The following is a 15159-nucleotide window of genomic DNA, read 5'->3' as shown; positions in this document are numbered from 1 at the left end:
AGATATGTATAATACTATAAACAAAACTGTTTCAGTTATTGAAAATATAACAAATTGATATGGCTATGTGCCCTTGAGGTAAGACTTGCATACTTAACTAAGCTTAAACTCTAAGTTATTAACACTTAACCTCTTATGGGTTAAGTGTTAATAACTTAGAGTTATTAAATTGCTCCAGGCCCCTTTACTGCCTGAGCACAGAACCAGGGGTAAGGGTCCTTGCCAAGTGTATGGCCAACCCAGGTTTGATCAATCCCTGGAGCCCCATATGGTCCCTCAAACATCACTAGGAGTGATCCTTGAGCACAGAGCAAGGAGTTAAATCCTGAGTGTGGTCTAAAAAAACAAAACAACAACAAAAACTTATTGGAGAATAATTTAAAATGATGCAGAAGAAACAAATGTGTCACTATCAGATAAATTATAAAATATTATGCTAGTATTGATACACGATTCTTCTTTGCAATTTAGAATAATTTCAATTATCTCAATTATAACAGTTACTTTCAAGTGATATGTTACTATTTCTATTGAAATGATGCAGGAAAAAAAATGGACACAATGTGATACAATCGGCCTCCTTTAGCTCTATACTAATACAAAGTATCATTCTAAAAGTCAGTTTGGAATTTAGAAGGACATCAATAACCACAGCTCTATCATCCACTCTAAAAACAGCTAAATTGTAAGAAATACTAAATTTGAAGCAAAAGCTTCATTTCATTACTTTAATAACAAACTTATTAGCTCCCTACTGGAGCATTTTAAACTTTCAACTCCACCAACTGGAGAAAGGAAGCAGCAGCCTTGCATGAGCCAACCCCGGATGCAACCCTGACACCACATTTGATCCACATTAATGTCTGAGCACAGAACCAGGAGTAAGCCCTGAACACAGCAGAGTAGCAGCCAACTCGACATCACAAAACAACAATAAAATACTATTGAATATATAAAAATAACAGTTCGATTCCTCTGCCCCTCTCGGAGATCCCGGCAAGCTACCGAGAGTATCTCGCCCGCACGGCAGAGCCTGGCAAGCTCCCCATGACGTATTCGATATGCCAGACACAGTAACAACAAAGTCTCCAATGGAGACCTTACTGGCCCCGCTCGAGCAAATCGATGATCAACGGGAGGGCCTTTACTTACTTTTACTTACTTACTCTTTTGGGTGCTGGAGATCCTTAGGTTTCAAACCTAAACCTCAGATTTTACTCTGTTGGCTTATATTTCTTCTTGAAGCCTATGACATTTTAGTTTATCACAGTACCTGTCCCAAAAAGATGACTGATAAACCTCACACGAAACGCAAACTCGAGGGGCCAGAGAGTACACGTTAGTTAAGGCACTTGCTTTTCATGCAGCTGGCCCGGGCTTGATCCCTGCACCGCCTGGTCCCCTGCGCACAGAGCCAGTACTGGTACTAAGCCCTGCAGCATGTGCCCCCGCCCCAAACAAAACACTTCAGGGAGCTATCTGCAAGCCAAATTGATTTATACAAAAATAAGACATCAATAAACCTGAGTGGAAAGATAATCCACTTCTTCATATATACCATTACTGTCTCTCGCCAAACAAGGACTAACAACTATGTAATAATTAAGCATGTCCAAAAATGGAGAAAATCATCAACTTCAATCTCCTAAATGATATGTATGACTGCTAATCTAGCATCAAGAACAATTTTACATTCTAGAATTGGTCCAGATCAGAGGCATATTCCCCATCTTTAGTAAACTATCATATTCTAATTCCTGAATTTTAAGCTTTGGTCTACTTACTTTCCCTGGTCTTATTTTACAAATTAGTCTTAGTTGTAGTTGACTGCCTTCATTTGGAATAGTCAGGTCTGGTTTTGTTTATCTTTGGAGAGAGTGTATACTGATAGCTGGGCACTTGTTATCCTGCCATGATTCAAACTTCTAGGAATAATTATTTCCCAAAGAGGTTGACCTAAGCCCTGATGTGTGACAGAGGAATGAGGTTCTGAAAAAATGAAACAGAAAATCACAGTGATTTCTGTTTTCCAGTCGCACTTGGTGTTTATATTCAGCAAGTGGAAAATGGGATTTATTACATAAACTGTGTCTTTCTGTTATCTCAGATAAATCCATTCATACTTAACACTTTCATAAGGAAGAAGGAAATGAACACTTACCAAGTACTCAATTCAGGGGGAAATTCATTTCTTCAATAACAACTCTACTAAGTAGCCATGAGTCCCATTATACAGATTAGGACATCTGACCAAAATAAAGTAAATGCTGCAAGTTTAACAAGACCAAAGTCTTGAATTAAGGCCCTTCAGATTCCAAATTTAGTATTTTTAGTATTCACAGGGTTTTCAGGCTCAATGACCAAGTCCCAAGTAGAACAACCAGCAGGATTCTGTACTACAGACAAAAAAACTGAGGCCAGGAGAGACGGAAACTCGCCTGAGGACATAATGCTTGTACTAAAACTGAGAGTTAAAATCAAATCTCTCAATTTCTTGTGTACAGTGACTCATATTTTGTTTGCCTGTGTACTTCCTGATTAACTATGTGTGTATATATATATTCATATATATGTGCATATATATAGAGAGATAGATAGATAAAGTTATGTAAAACATCTCCACTCTCTTCAAGTGAGATTCATACGTACGGCAAGTTCAAGGATCAACATATTTAGTGGCCAAAGGATTAACTGTATTGATCAAGAATAAAAGTTGGCACATGTCAGTTATTACACGTTGTAAAAAAGTGTGCTGCCAAATAATTTACTCAGTCAACAAGTTCCTATTATGTACTGGTTACTATGTGAGACAATACTAGAGAAGGTGTCCCTGTCTTTCTTATGGAATTTACCTTTTGGTGGAGGACACAGACAAGTCAGTAGGCAGTTTCAAGGCAGTGAGTCAAGGCTCTGATAGTGGGAGTACAGAGGCGATGGGAACAGGAAGCAGATACCTAACCCAGGCTAGACTTTCAAAGGAAAGGAGAAACGAACCCAGGGAGAGAAGCTGCAAGCAAAGCAGACAGGTCCTTGAGTGTGAGGATTTTACAATCTTGCCTATCAGAATTACCTAGGCAACGTTCAAACAATCAAAACATGTCTGCGCTCCATCTCAGAACAATTAAACCAGACTATCTGGGAATGAGATTATGGTATTGGTGTTTTTAAAACAGCTAACTAGATCATTCTAATACGAGGTCAGATTGAAAAACCCCACTTAAGTTAAAACAGGGAATTTAATACGTGCGTGCATGAGAACATGCACCGAAAATATCAAAACAGGGAAAGGGTAGAGTTAAGTAATTAAACTTCAGTGGTTCTAGTTTCCTTATCTATTAAAAAAGGTGGCAAGGGCAGGAGAAAACATGTCATTGTGAGAGGAATCAGAAAACATTCGGTTTTTTGTCAATGAGCCTGTAACCTGATACCACTTTGACCTTAGATTAAAATGTCATTTGGTGGGAGGGGGGATGGGGGATGGGAGGGATACTGGGATTAGTGGTGGCGGAGAATGGGCACTGGTGGCGGGATGGGTACTCGATCACTGTAACCCAAGCACAAAAATGTGTAAGTCTACAACTGTACCTCATGGTGTTTCACTAATAAAAATTTAAAAGAAAAAAAAAGAACTGAAAAAAAACCTCATTTCTCTGAGACAGTAATACTGCCTTGTCTTCAGGACTGATGTTTCGCTCAACATAAATAAAACTTAAGAAAAACCGCTGGATAACTGCATTAATCAAAGAAATGACCACAGTCAAAGACACTTCTAAGCGTGCACAACTTTTAGGATCATACTTTCACCAGAGACAACATGTTTTATGAGGTTTAAACATTTCTTAAAGATAAAATATTTCATCTTTATAAATTTTCCCTTTACCAATTTTACAGTATGGGGTCATGATCAGCAGTGCTTGGGTGGTTGGGGCTATTCCGGGCAGAACCACATGGATCTGGCGCTGGCCAGTGGTGCAGAGAGGCCACTTGGTGGTACTAGAGGGCCTTACACGTGCTATATGCCACCTCAGCTGTACCCCTGGCCCCAAGACATATCATTTACAAGGATGGGGGTGGGGGTGTCGGTGTTTGAGGGTGGCAGTATCTGAAATCCAACTCAGGGCCTCAAATACGCAAGATACATCTTCTACCACTGCGCCACACCCCAACCCAACATCACATTTCTTTTGAAGACTCATTCTAAGAGCTGGAATAGTAGTACAGGGAGTAGGGCGCTTGCCATGAATGCCATCAAGCAAGGTTCCATGCTCGACATCCCCATAAGTTCCCCCAAGCTTCCCCAGGAGTGACCCCTGAGCACAGAGCCAGGAGTGACCCCTGAGCGCAGAGCCAGGTGTGTCCCAAAACCAACAACAAGAATAAAGACATTCCTGGGGCAGGCAACTGTAGCCTGGTAGCAGAGTTCAAGGCCCTGGACTCAGTTTCCCATACCAATCATTTCCACCTAGACCTTGGGATTCAAGACACAAAAGTAATATAACAGAGATCTCCTCATGTTAATGCTACTCTAGTTGCTAGAGAGATCCAGGAGGGTCAAGTGAGCCCCTTCGCAGTAAACAGGTCAACAGAGCAGACGTCTTTTACAAGAATAGCTAATACTGGAAAATCTTTAAGAAGGGGCCCAAATAAATAAGGAAAAGCTACCCACAAAGTCCATTTTTAGGGGGGAAAAATCATTGTGATGAAACTTCTTGAATAAGTATTTTATTTATAAATTTCGTTTTTTTAAAATGAGGTGAATACTTCTTTGGGGTGGAGAGAATCTTATCCTGACAGGAAGGAAACTCTGCTCCAGAAGGACTGTTCCACACGAAGTCAGGCAAAGCCAGGGCTCTTCAGTCTCCTATTGCGTGCACTAGACCCTGGAGAACACGCACTTTCATGAAGTCCGTTTGCAGTTGCCGCACAGTATTTGTATGCAGTGACATCTCTGTCTGGTGATGCTACATCCAATCAAAGTCAAAAACAACGTCCGAGAGAGAAAAAAGCACCTTTGTATTTGCATGAGGTTCACTTGTAGTTCTCCAACTAACACTGACGGCACTGCCTTCCAGACTTTGTACTTACTTTCAATGATAAAGATCCTAAGCCAACATTCACAGATCTTCTCGCTCTTCCCGCATACTGCTCTTAATTGTGACGTTCAATCACCTAGCTGGAGATGCTAGTGGAAAAGCACCCTCTTTTGCACCGACTGAAAAAAACTGAAGAAACCCTGGGGAAACGTTCTGCATGAAATGCCATCCCCATAAAGCGCCGCGTAAAGAAACGTAAAATAAAAACGAAAACAAGCCAGGACACCCTGCCCCCACCACGGCCGCCACACACACTACTGGGCTCTCTCCGGATCGTTCCGGTGGATGACACTGCAGAAGAGTCGATCTGATCATCAGAAACGTCCAGCACATGGGATGTTTCGGCCAAGACCTCTGCGCCAACCAGAATCCAGTTACCAGAAAAAGAAAGAAAAAACCCTTCAAACTTGAACACAAACACATCAACGTACCCTTCCGCTGCAAGCGCTTCCAGACCCGTCAGGGCAGGATCCCGGTTTCTCCCAAACAGACTGGAGTATTTTCCGGGTCGTTTCTTCCCGAACGCGACCCGGCCCCGACATGGTCTCGGCGCAGCGTCCGCCGCCGCCCAGAGCACCCGGGGCCGGGCAGGGAAACGTGCGGCCCTCGCGGGCGCGGGCAGGAGGGACCGGCCCGCCCGGCCCGCGCTCGCCGGAGCGTCCCCGCCCGCGCCCCCGGGTCTCCCCAGGCCGCGCCGGCGGGACCGAGACGCCGTCCCGAGAGCCAGAACCGGCGCCCGCATGGGCACAAAGGCGCGGGGCTGGCACGGGGAGGCGCCCCCACGCGGGGCCGCGACCGCGATCACCGGGCGCCACGCAGGCCGCTTCCTCCGGCGCCCCTCCGGCGGCGCCTCGGCCCCCTTACGTAACGGGGGAGCAGCGCCCCGACCGTGACACTCGGGAAGGGCTTTCGGTTTCCCGGCCGGGGCGCCCGCCGCGCCCCTGCCCCTCCGGCCTCCGAAACAGCCCGCCGGTCCCGGCCCGCGATCGGAGCCCCTCGGAGCGCCGGGCTTCCCGCAGGACGACTTTGTTTTCCCGGTACAGACACACGCACACACCCGCACACGCGCGCGCAGGCGGACGAGGCGCGCCCGCGAAGCGAGGACGGCGGCTCCGGGGCTATGAATGAACGGCTCGCGCGCCGCGGGGAAAACAAGCTCGCGAGCAAGGCGCGGGAGGGGCCCGCGGGCCGGCGGGGCGCGGTGGGGAGCCCCGGCCCGGCGCTCCCGGCCCGGCTCGCCGCGGGGCCCCGCGCCCGGTGACAGCGCGCCCGGCCGCGCGGGGCGGGGGCGGGGGGCGTGCGGGGCGCGGGGCCCCCGGCGCGGCGGCGGCGCTGGGCGGTGGCCGGCTCCGGCGCGCTTCCCCCGCGCGCAGCCGGCGAGGAAGGGGACCGCGAGGGGACCGCGGCCCCCGCCCCAGAGACAGCCAGCCAGCCAGCCAGCCCGCGCCGCCGCCCCCCGCCCCCCCGCCACACAGACAGACAGACAGACAGCGCGCGCCGTCCCCGCCGCCCCGCGCTACTCACTCTGGGCGCTCCTCCAGGCTCCGCGGCTCGCGCGAACCGCATCGGTCCCGGCCCCGCGGGCGGCGGCGGCGGCGGCCCCGCTCCCCGCCGCTCCGGGGCTGCCCGCCGGGCCCGCGCCCGCCTCGCCCGCGGCCCCCGCGCCCGCGGCCGGCGGCAGCAGCAGCCCGGACCGACCCTCGGCGGCGGCGGCGGCACCGGAACTGCCGCTCGCTCCTGGGGCTCCGGGCCCGCTCGCCCGGCCGCACGCCCCCGCCCCCGGCTCCGCTCGCCGTCGCCCCGGCTGCCGCTGGTGTTTTTTTTCCTTTTTTTTCGGCCTTTTGTTTCCAGAATAAACTTTATTGGTCTCTTTTTCCGCTCACATCGTGTAAACAAACAAGGGACTCTTCCCCACCCCCTCGGCTCCCCCTCCCTCCGCGGGCAGAGGCGGGGCCGGGCGCCGCCGGGCGGGGGGGCGAAGCCGAGCCCGGCGCGCCCCGGAAGCAGCCGCGCCGGGACCGGAAGGGAAAGCGGCCGGGCCGGCGGCGGAAGCGGGCGCGGAGCTTCGGCGGCCGCCGTGCGCCTGCGCCGCGCTCTTCCGCCCGCACTGCGGGCGCGCGCGTGCCCGACGGGAGCGGGGACGGGGGGCGGCGGAGGTCCCGCGCGTCCTCGGCCCGCGCGCACGGCGACCGGACGCTCCCGGGGCCAAGGAGGGGGGCGCGGCAGCCGGGGTCCGGTTCGGCGGCGGCCCGTCCCGAAAGAGGAATGCGCGGGCCCCAGCCCTCGGCGGCCCCTGGACTCGTTCCTTGTTTTTTCTCGTCGGTCTGGGGATTCGGTCCCGATCCTTCGCGCCTCCTGCCGCTTTTCCTTCTTCTCCGTGTCCTGCCCGAGGAAGCGTCCGGAACGCTGCCTCGATTCGAGGGGGACTGCGACGCCCCTCTTTCGTGGTCTGCGAGGGGGCGGTTTGCTCTTGAGGGCTCGACCCCGCAGGGCCCTCCGCGCGTTTCCCCCCATAGTGGTCGTTCGTTAAACCGAAAGGCCGGAGCCCCGATTCTGGGTGGAAAACTTGAGCTTTCACTCCGCGATCCCCTCCTCTCTCCCTGGGTTTTGTCGCACTGGACTTGGGAGTGACGGGCTCTGCCGAGCTGCTCTCGACCTTGCGATCCGGACTGAAACCCCCCAGTGAAAGCCAGTTTTTCCTGGAACGGGCGTGGGGAGGGGGAGAGGCAGAGAGGCTGGAGATGTGCATGTGGAAAACACTGCCTGGAACCCAAACAGACCCGCAGGCGTAGAGGACTTTGCAATATCAGACTTGAATATAAGGCTCCAAAATCTTGGAAGGTGGAGCTCGACCCCCAGGACGGCGCCGCCTTCCAAGCCCCGAGCAGGGATGCACCCCTGGGTAGGAGAACGCTGGGCCAAAGACTGTAACGAGAACCTGCGAGCGGACCACCCAAGTTCAATGACAGCTACTGCTTGGCCCCCGCCCCTAGCCCACCTTGCGGGAGGGAAAAAAGCCCACTGGACTCCTTGTTTGGAGAATTCCAGACTGGGGTCTGAGGGGCAGCATAGCTGGAGGAGCCCTAGGAGTCCAAACCAGGTCTCATCTTCAGGCATCCCTAGGGCCCCCAGAGCACTAACAAGGAGTAATCCCAGAGTCCAGAGAGAGGAGTAAACCCTGAGCACCACCGGGCGTGGCCTCAAAACAAACAAAATAGGAATTCCAGGCCAAGACAGGTATGGAACCTAGTCATATATAATCCCACCCCACGGTGATTAATAAGAAGCACCCTCACTCTTGAGTGCCAAGCCCTTTCTCTCTCCCCCCCGCACACAAATTAATTTATGCCACTTCACTATTCTTTTCTGACCTGAAATCCTTGGCTGTGAGAGAGGGTAATATTCCTGGAGAAGCTGGAGAGAAATCAGGACTGGTTGTCCTTCCTTGCAGAGAGGAATTCTTCTCTCCAGCCTGAATTCCAGAGCTGCTCGGAAAAAATCACACTGGGGTAGAACAAGCGTGGTGCTGGGACAATTTGACAACCACTCTGTGAACCTGGTGAGGTCTGTACGTGCAGTGCTCAGAGCAGATGTCCATCAGTCCTAAACCTCCCAGGGTAGCTAACCACGGTGGGAAGGAAGGGAAACTGGAAACCCCCCTACTTCACATAAGCCACCTCCAAAGCGCCCCCTACCCAACAGGAAATCAGATCCATTCCTCTGGGTAGTTTCTGGGATGTATTTCCTCTGTTAATTTTTTTTATATTCTGGTTTTTACGCGTCTGGATGTGCTATAAAAACATTTTATTTTGTTTGGGCCACAAACAAAATAAAATAGGAATTCCAGGCCAAGACAGGTATGGAACCTAGTCATATATAATCCCACCCCACGGTGATTATACGCAGCTATACGCAGGACTTATCCCTGACTCCGCTTTCAGGAGTCACTCCTGGCAGTGCTCAGGGGACCATATGGGGTGCTGGAGATCAAACCCCGATCTTTTGCATGCAAGGCAAGCGCTCTACCCGCTGTACTATGTCTATGGCCCCCATCTAAAAAATCATTTCTCGAACAAGCATTTTTCAGCAGTTTCAGAACACTGATTTTACCCCAGAATACAGAATTGAAAAAGAAGCAGTGACACTGAATTGCTAATTAGAATAAAACTTTAGGCAACTTTTTCCCAAATTGTATTATCAGAGTTCTGAGTTATTAATATAAGAAGTCCTCAGTGGGAAAAATTATGCCAGGTGTAATTTCCCTTCTAAAATTTATTTTTTTTGTCAGAAAGTGCTGATGCAATTATCAGTATTTTGATATAAAGATAATATCATTTCAGAAGGAGTTTGCCATTCACTGGTACAGGCATAACATTCATGGTCCAATTCACAATTGGTGGATTTGAATTAATTGGTGATTATTAATTCAAGCAGGATAATTGCTTTATCCTGCTTCCAAAGATATTTGCACTATCATTCAGTGTTTTGGAAATAAGAGTCAACTTAATTGGGGGCTGGAGCAATAGCACAGTGGGTAGGGCCTTTGCCTTGCACATGGCCGACCCGGTTTTGATTCCCAGCATCCCATATGGTCCCCTAAGCACTGCCAGGGATAATTCCTGAGTGCAGAGCCAGGAGTAACCCCTGTGCATCGCCAGGTGTGACCCAAAAAGCCAAAAAAAAAAAAAAAAGAGTCAACTTAATTGAAGAAATCTACTCAACATATAAAATTGTCAAATGAAACAGTGAAAATACATCAAGGGATAAACAAAGAGAGGTACTGTACAGTACTTTTTATACAGTTATGGCCAGAGAACACTCTTTTTAAGATTTCAGTTCTTTTCAATCTATTACGGTTTGGGGTCCAAATGTGGTGCTGAGGGATGAACCCAGGCAGACCATGTGCAAGACAATACCCAGGCCCTTACGCGCTCTTTGAGACCTTCTAACAATAGTCTAGCTATTTTGCAGACTTTCCCAAAATTTGTAATTGACTTATATTTCCACATGCCTAGGTCCAGATTATATATTTTTGACAGGAATACTGTATAAATATTAATTGGTTCTTTTTAATATATTCTATGAGAAGGCATGTGATAGTTTGCTTCATTATTTGTAATTTTAATTTTGTTTATTTGGTTAATATATACGGTGTACACCTAATGCACTCTAAATTACTATTCTTTTAGATAAATATAGTTGAATAAATTCTTTTGACTTGCATTCTTGATTTATTTGTTTGTTTTTGGGTCATACCTGGTGGTGCGTGAGGCTTAGTCCTGGCTCTGCACTCAGGGATCAGTTCTGGCAGCCTCCAGGGATCATATGTGGTCCTGGGAACCCAATGTGGGTTGGAGATGTATAAGGCAAGAGCCCTACCCTACTAACTCTCTCGCCCCAACCTATCACCTACTCTTAGATTACTTTGGTCTCCTAGTTTTAGGATTCTTTGATGATTTTTGCCAGAATCAGCTCATGTTATTTTGGTGTGAGGGCGAGGGGCTCCCATGCAGTGTTCAGGGGGTACCTGGTTTACTCTTCTCAGTACTGCAGCAATGGCAAGAAGGTTCACTGTTAGCCCAGCATTTCTGGGGGGCCCTCAGGGCTACTACACCCAATGGTCCTGGGGAAGGGGCATACAGCGCTGGGGTTCAAACAGCACCTGCAAAGTATGAGCCCCTGACTGCCTCCCTGGTCCCAATTGTCTGTACTTTAAAATGATATAAATCAGTGGTTTTATTTAACTCTAAGTGATTTGCCCCCACCTCTGGAATTTCCAGACTATCTATTGTTATTGTACCATAATTTTTGATTTTATATTTGGTTTTTGTTGTCATTTTTTTTCTTTTTTTCAGTTTTGGAGCTACACCCATCCGTGTTCGGCAGCAACTCTTGACTTCGTGCTCAGCATCAGTCCTATTGGTTTCCTGGGGACAATGTGGGACCGGGGATCAAACAAGAGCCTCCTGCCTGCAAAGCACGAGCCCGACCTGCTGAGTTCCCTCTCTCAGGCCCTTTCATCATCCTAATGCTAGAATTGAATGTGCGAGTGTAATTCTTAAACTCCAGTGCTGGGGGGTGGTATACGGGTTAGGACACTTGTATGAGTCCAACCCTGGATGGATCCCCAGAACTGTGTCTGGTCCCCCAAGCCCCGCCACGAATGATCCCTGCGTACAGATCTAAGAGTAAGCCCTGGGCACAGCCAGGTGTGGCCTCCAAGAAAACATTCGTTCTCCTGTGTACTCAGCAAAATATTTATTCATTATTCCTTTATGTAGGGCCACACCCAGTGATGCTCAGGGGCCCTGAGCCACTCCCACGATTGACAGGGATTGAATTCAAGGCTTCAAACATGCGAAGCTTCTGTGCTACCATTTGAGGGCCCTTTGGGGCCTCTTAATAGATTGCTTTGATCTGGAAACTCCTCTTCTGAAAAATTAATTTTGGTTCTCATTTCTAAAAAATGTTAGTAACCAAATAATACACCTTCAATATCATTCTTTTATTATCTTTGATAACTGCATTGCAGTCTTTCTCTTTAATCTTTTCTTTACCCAGTGGAATTTGAAAATCCAATATATTATTATATTTTACTTGTCCAATTTTTTTTGTCTGTTTTTGGACCACACTTGGTTGTGCTCAGGGCTTACTCTTGGCTCTCAGCTCAGGGGTCATTCCTCGAGGGCTCAGGGCACCATAGAAATGCTAAGGTTGAACCCATATCAGCTTTGTAAAAGGCAAGTGCTCTACCTGCTGCTGTATTACTCTGGCTCTACTTATTCAATGTCTGTACTGAATTTTAGAACTTTTATTATATTCTTATTTTCTTAGAGCTGTTTGTTAGTCTCTGCTTAGCACTTAAAAATAATATGGCGGGTACTTGATAGTACTTGCCTTGCATGTGGCTGGCCCACCACATATGGACCCCCAATACTGCCAAGGTTCACTCCTGAGCATAGCGCCAGGAATAGCTTCTGAGTGTCGCAGAGTGTTGTCCAACACCCTCCTCTCCAGTCACCCGCAGAAGGAACTGAGGATGGCTCTGCAGTAGATGCCTACCTCACAACAGGTGTGCGACCCCTAGAGAGCATCACAGGTAATAGTGTGCAAGCTCTTCAGCCAAGTGTGTAAGCACCACTGCCACGTTTGGGTACGCCCCAGTCATTGTAGGAGCCACAGTAAAAGGGAGAAGAGTGACATCTTTTTCATATATTATATATACAGTATCTTCTCTTTTCCCACCAAAGCGTATTACAAAACACCTGGACCATCTCTTTCGCTCACTTTACATCTTGTTTGAGAGCCCTCTCTCACATTTTGCTTGTTGGATTCACAGTACTTCATATTAGAAACTTTCCTCAAATGTTTGTCCTACAGTCGTTTATGTTTTACAGTAAAGTACTAAGACCTTTGATCAGAGCTATGACTAATAGGTTCCTTTTGAAGGATGACTCAGCTCCATATACATTAACCTCCCTAGATATGATTACTAGATTTTTGTAATAGTTTCTGTGAAATTTGCAAAGATGTGCCACATTTTATAATAAAAATATGAGATGGAAGATGTTTTACCAAGCTTGATAAATTTTGTTAATATCAATTTAATATTTTTACAGTAATTATTCTGAGACTTCTTTTTAATTTTTTTCCCTTTGTTTTGGAGCGATAGCATGGTGGTAGGGCATTTGCCTTGCGCGCAGCCAGCCCGGCCGAGCTAGGTTCGATTCCTCCGCCCCTCTCGGAGAGCCGGGCAAGCTACCGAGAGTATCTCGCCCACACAGCAAAGCCTGGCAAACTCCCCGTGACGTATTCAATATGCCAAACACAGTAACAACAAGTCTCAAAAAAAATAGAGATGTTTCTGGGCCCACTCGAGCAAATCGATGAACAACAGGAGGACAATGACAGTGACAGTTTTGTGGCGGACCACACCTACTATGCTCAGGGCTAACTCCTGGCTCTGCGTTCAGGGATCGCTTCTGGCAGGGCTCAAGGGACCATCTGGGGTGCCAGGGTTGAACCTGGGTTGACTGTGTGCAAGACACGCACCCTACTCGCTCCTGCCCCTTTTCTGTTTTTAAAATGCAAATAAATGTTCTACCTGAGAAGCTCCTCTGGAATTGATAACTATATTCACAGCTTTGGTTTGAGAAGCATTCTGTGATCAAATAAATGTGAAAAATGCTGTCCTATAATGCCTAGCCTATAGCACTGTATTGGCATTTAGCAATAGCTCAACAGGAACTTGTGAAATAAATGGAAGTATTCCACCTGGGATGGCCATCTTCTGTCCTTCAGGCTTAGCTGTCTAAGCTCAGACAGATAGGAAATGTTTTCTAAAAACTCTCCAAGGTGAATGTTTAATAACATCCCTGGAAACCCGTGTTAGTATTTAACAAATCTCAATGTCAGGAAGCTTCTTACCCTACGGCTATTTTGCGGTAGTTTAAGTCATTTCCTTTTATTCTTTCTTTAATGCTGCTAGAGAACAGGTTACTTGTTCTCTTGTATATAAATCTGAGAAGACAATTGCACAGAACTAAATTTTGGTTTAAGACTTTAGAAATTCTTTTTTTCTTCCTTCCATTATGATTCTGTCAGATGAGAATAATTCTGTCACCTATGGAAATAAATTGATCTATTTATAGCAGAATATTGGAGAAATATGTCCAACAATTTTAGAGAAAGCTGATGCTTAAGTACAAAACTATTTGGGCAGGAGAGATAGTTCAAAGATGGAGTACGTGTGGGACTGGACTGATAGCACAGCGGGTAGGGCGTTTGCCTTGCAGGGGGCCGACCCAGGTTCAATTCCCACGATCCCATATGGTCCCCTGAGCACCGCCAGGAGTAATTCCTGAGTACAGAACCAGGAGTAATCCCTGTGCACCTCTGGGTGTGACCCAAAAATAAAAACAAAAACAAAGATGGAGTACTTGATTTGCAGGTGTGAGGCCCAGAGTTCCTAAACACCACTGGAGAACCTTCTTCCGCCCTCCCCCCCATAAAGATGTCTCTCACTCTCCTCAGAACTCTGTAATTAATGGTATGCAAACTTTATTGATGTTTAAAAATACCCCGGAAATGTAATCAATATAAGTATGCTAAGTTCCCGGCTTAAGTGTTTTAAATTTGAGCACCAATGGACAATGCTTGGAAACTAGTAACTAAAGAAGCAGCACAGAGCAGATGCTGCCATGTGCTTCTTGTGCCCACGTGGCCGAGCACGTCGGTGCCTGAGCACAGGTGTCGCCAGCATCTCCCCTCTTGAGACGTGGACTTTCATGCTTTCCTATCCAATGCTGGGGTGTGTGTAGGGGCTCTCTCCGCCCTTGGAGAAGCCCGCATTCTCTCTTGAGCGCCTTACTCTGTCTCTCTTACTCTCCTCTCTCTACCACTTTCTCTTCCTCCTTCCCTTCAAAAGCCCTCCAGATAAAATCTGTTTTATTCACAAAAAAAAAAAAAAAAAGAGAAAGAAACAGCATAATTTTCTAGGCAAATAACATGGTTTACTGTGTCAAACATTTTTGTAGTCTGAATTAAACTTCCGGCTGCTGAAGGAGTCTGAAGGAGGAGCTGCTGGAGGAGCCCGTGGGACACTGGTGGGGGAGAAGTGGACGCTGGTGAGGTTGTGGTGTGGGAATGCTGGGTCATGAAAGAGAGGATTAACAGTACTAGAAATATCAGTACCTAAATGGACAAAAACTGTCCAGAGTCAGTGCAATATATAAAATTGTGTCAATTACTTAGTTTTTTTTAATTACTTATTACATATTGGCAGTAAGATAGCTCAAAGGGCTGGAGCACATATTTTGCATGTCTGAGGCTCCAGCCGTATATATTAAATGATACTAGGTAAAGGTAAAGGCCCTCCCGTTGTTCATCGATTTGTAACGTCTCCGTTGGAGACTTTGTTGTTACTGTGTTTGGCATATCGAATACATCACGGGTGGCTTGCCAGGCTCTGCCGTGTGGGCGAGATACTCTCAGTAGCTTGTCGGGCTCTCTGAGAGGGGCGGAGGAATCGAACTCGGGTTGGCCATGTTGGCTGTGTGCAAGGCAA

The 15159-nt window shown here is 47.7% G+C and overlaps 1 protein-coding gene across 2 annotated transcripts in view; it reads right to left on the bottom strand.

The window, feature by feature from the left end:
• Positions 1–6698, bottom strand: part of PIK3CA (phosphatidylinositol-4,5-bisphosphate 3-kinase catalytic subunit alpha) — a 96877-nt gene extending 90179 nt beyond the window's left edge. Inside the window, exon 1 of one of the 2 annotated variants that reach the window (XM_056110768.1) lies at positions 6618–6698. The gene's annotated coding sequence lies outside the window, so the exon portion shown is untranslated. Of the gene's footprint in view, positions 1–5524; positions 5622–6617 lie in introns of those variants that run through there. The other variant, XM_056110767.1, reaches the window with a different exon arrangement.
• Between the last annotated feature and the right edge of the window lie 8461 nt (positions 6699–15159).

Source organism: Sorex fumeus, unplaced genomic scaffold (assembly GCF_029834395.1).
Source record: "Sorex fumeus unplaced genomic scaffold, SorFum_2.1 ptg000010l, whole genome shotgun sequence".
Lineage (NCBI taxonomy): Eukaryota > Metazoa > Chordata > Mammalia > Eulipotyphla > Soricidae > Sorex > Sorex fumeus.
The sequence above is the reverse complement of the archived record's forward strand: the minus strand, read 5'-3'. Positions and strand labels throughout refer to the sequence as shown.